Source organism: Pteropus alecto, unplaced genomic scaffold (genome assembly GCF_000325575.1).
Source record: "Pteropus alecto unplaced genomic scaffold, ASM32557v1 scaffold206, whole genome shotgun sequence".
NCBI lineage: Eukaryota > Metazoa > Chordata > Mammalia > Chiroptera > Pteropodidae > Pteropus > Pteropus alecto.
Window position 1 is genome coordinate 5,551,959 of NW_006438906.1, and position 3,991 is coordinate 5,555,949.

Genomic DNA, 3,991 nt, shown 5'->3' on the forward strand with positions numbered 1-3,991 from the left:
CCTCCTTCTTTCCTTTGACTGAACAGTTTATTTGAGTATTTCCCACAGGAGAGTGAAGCTTTTAATCTACTGTTTTGTTTTTGTTTTCACATCAGGAAGTTTAAATGGGTCCCTTTAAAGAAAAATGACAAGCGTTCTCTGCTCTCCCAGAATGTGACTATTGAATGCTGGGTTTTGAGTACTTCCTCTTACAGCCATGCTAAGGGCAACTGGCCCTCTGTCTTCACTGAGCCTTGTTAAATTTCCTAATAGCCCAGATTCATCTGAACCCTTCTGCTCATGGAAGCTCCTTGTTTTCATCTTGCTACTTTAGGACCCGGGCATTTTGAAGTTTGAAACTTGATTCTGCCATATTCTGACTCTGGCACTAGGTAAGGTGTCTAAATTCTTTCAATCCTAATTTCTTTATCCACAAAGTAGGAGAAATAATGTTTACAAAATAAAATATAGAGCATTCTCTCCAACTTTGGTTATCGTCTTGACTTCTGCTTTATTTTTACCTTAATTCTTGGTTTCTGATCTTATGGACCCTAGCACTCTACTGCACTGAGGTGACCTGCTCATGTTCATCCACCAGGTATAAGACCCAGGTGTGTGTTCTGATTTCAGCATCGCTGTCTCCATTAGAGCATCTCAGCTCCACACTACCCCCCGCCGCCCTCCCCCCACACACATAAGTTTCTGGATCTTTCCATAATCCGTACCTGAATACTGGGAATCATGTATGCCAGCAGGATTCGTTTTAATTTGGAAGAACAATAATTCTTCCTTTGTTTTCTCTCAATAGTTATAAATTTATATAATCCTCATCCCAGGATATATTTAAGCTCCAGACTGATCCCTTACTTATATGAAAAGGTTTAAAGATACTAGTCATCAGAATGCTTAAGAATTTAGGACCGGAAGTCAGAAAGACTTGCTTCAAATTCTGACTTTGTTACTTAGTAGCTGTGTGAATTTACGCAAATGTTTTAACAGTTTTAGGACTTAGTTTCAACCCTATTGATTTATCTAAAGATGGCAGTTTTCCTGCAGTGGAGGGAACATGGACTGGGCAGCAGAATCAGTGTTTCAAAACTTGCCTCTACCATTTATGGAATGAACAGTTTTGAGAAAAATCTCTGTGCTTCTGTTTCTCATATATAAAATGAGATAATGATGCACAGTAAAGGACTGTGGTAAATAAATGAACAAACAAAATGGAGACAAACTCATAGATACAAAGAACAAACTGATGGTTGCCAGGTGGGAGGGGATCGGGAGGCTGAGTGAAAAGGTAAAGTGATTAAGAAGTACAAATTGTCAGTTATAAAATAGTCACTGGGATGTAAAGTACAGCATAAGGAATATAGGTCAATAATATTATAATAAATATGTATGATATCAAGGGGGTAATAGACTTATTGGAGGAATCACTTCATAAGTTATATAAATCTCTAACCGTTATGCAGTATACCTGAAACTAATATAACATTGAATGTCAAATGTAATTGAAAAATAAAATTTTTAAGAGGATTGTAGTAAAGATTAAATGAGGTAAGCTCTTTTGCATGGCATCTTGAAGGTGATCAGCTGCTTCAGGATGAAGCTGAACGTCTCCTTCTCAGCCACTGGCTTCCAGAAACTCCCTGAAGTGGATGATGAATGCAAACACTATGCATTTACAGGAAGGGTATGGACACAGATGTTGCTGCTGATGCTCTGGGTGAAGAGTAGAAAGGCTGTGCTTCATTCAGATCAGGGATAGGAACCACAAACAAGGTTTCTCCATGAAGTATGCTATTTTGACCCATCACTGTGTCTGCCTGCTACTTGGTAAGGGGCATTTCTGTTATAGACCAAGGAAGACTGGAGGAAGGAAGCACAAATCTTTTTAAGGTTGCATTGCAGATGCTGCTGAGTGTTCTCAACTTGGCTATTATTTTTTAAAAAGGAAAAGGATATTCCTGACTTACTGGTGACTATTGGGCCTTGTTTGCTATATGAACCTGCAAATGTTCAGTATCTCTAAAGAAGATGATGTTCGATAGGGTGTTGTGAGAAAGCCCATGAATAAGGAAGGTAAGAAACCCAAGATCAAAGTGCCCAAGATTCAGTGTTTTGTTACCCCACATGTCCTGCGACACACACATCAGTGTATTGCTCTGAAGAAACAGTGTACTAAGAAAAATAAGGATGAGGATATAGATTTTGGTAACCTTTTGGCCAGGAGAATGAAGCAAGACAGAGGAAAATTCCGGAGACAGAGGCTGTCCTTCTTGAGAACTTCTACCTCTAAATCTCAATCTACTCAAAAATACAATTTTCTAAGGGTAACAAATAAATAAGTTCAGACATTAAAAACAAAAGATTAAATGAGATAAAAATCTATGAATATATTTACAAAACACTTCAAAATGTTATTAAGGATTTTAATCAAAGTTCGAATAGATCAAAGCAGGAAAGGACACAATCTCGCTCTTCGACTTTCTTTCCATGGTACTTCTGACTTTCCTGGGTCTCTCTCACTTTCTCTAGTTCTGCCCTCTTTTGTATATTGCTCCCACGACCCTCTTCTTTCTCTCTCTTTTTTTCTGGGGCAGCTTCCCAGTCCAAATCAATAAATAACAATAACAAAATCAACTGTCTTTAAATCTCCCAGCTCTTGATATATAGTGTATCTTCCTGACTGTGATTTTATTTCCAAGTTCTGACATCTTTTCTCTGAGGTTCTCCTCTATAAGAGGCACCAGTCCTACATCTGTGCTCACTGTGGGGTAGGAGAGCATGCCTGAAAGCTCACCCATTATTGCAGCTGGTCCCAAAGACAATCTGATTGCAATGGTATAGCAGATGGTTGGATATGGTTCTTTAGACAAGACAGGCAATGGATTGAGGAAGCTATGTGAGAAGAGAAGAGCTCTGAAAAGATGTGTGTGTGTGTGTGTGTGTGTGTGTGTGTGTGTGTGTGTGTGTGTGTGTTTCCATGCAGGACAAGCTTCTAACCAGTCCCCAAACAGGATGCCTTTGTATCACCTTGTGATCAACCCTTAAGAGAATAGCCCTACATGGAAACCTGGAGCATAGTGAGTCAGAAGGCATTACCTTCTGATTGTGAATAAAGACTGTGAAGCATAGATTTTATGTGAAAAACAAAAGTTGTAATTAGAAATTCTCCCCAAACTCAAATATTACCTAACACAGAGCAATACTGGAAATGAGTTTGTATTGGGAGTTTATCCTGTCTCAATTTAGAATCTCAGAATGTTGTAGTTGGACACTTTAGATCGGGGGTCCAAACTCAAATATCAGTAGGAGGTAAGCACATAGCCAAAATGAAGAGGTTGCCCGGTGAGAACTGCAGCATCAGGAGAGGGCAGACATCTAATGGAGCAGATGCAACTTCATTCCTGGTGATTGTTGCCTCGATGCTCATTGTTGTCAGATTCTCTAGTTTATTAGGAAAAAAACAAATTTTAATGTGAAATCCTTTAAAATGTTCGCAACTAATTAAACAAATAAACAAAGCACTATGTGGACCAAGGGGCTGCTGTGTTGTAATTGGCAATCTACTTAAAAGACTTTTATTTTTACAGAAACAAGCTCAGCAATGAGAAGGTGACTACTTTGCAGAAAGTTGTTAGAGACAATTATTCTAGATATGTTGGATAGTAAGACTCTAGTCTAAAGTTCATTTATTAAGACCAAGTCCATGGCCACTCAACTCCTAAAAATAAACTGATAGAACAGAAATGTACTAGATCAAATAATTAATCTAATTCTTCATTGCCCTTTAAATAGTATTGTATATTTGCAATAGACAATGGAGTGTAGTTAGCCATCCTTGACTTTGAGCTTGACCTTGTGGCCTAATTTGACTAATGGGATGTTAGTGGACATGACTCAAAACAGAGGCTTGAAAAGTGCTAGCTAGCATGCTTGGTCTGTCTGCCACTGCTCATGACCATGAGGAGAACATGCCCCAAGTAGAGACTAGTACCAGAATACCACA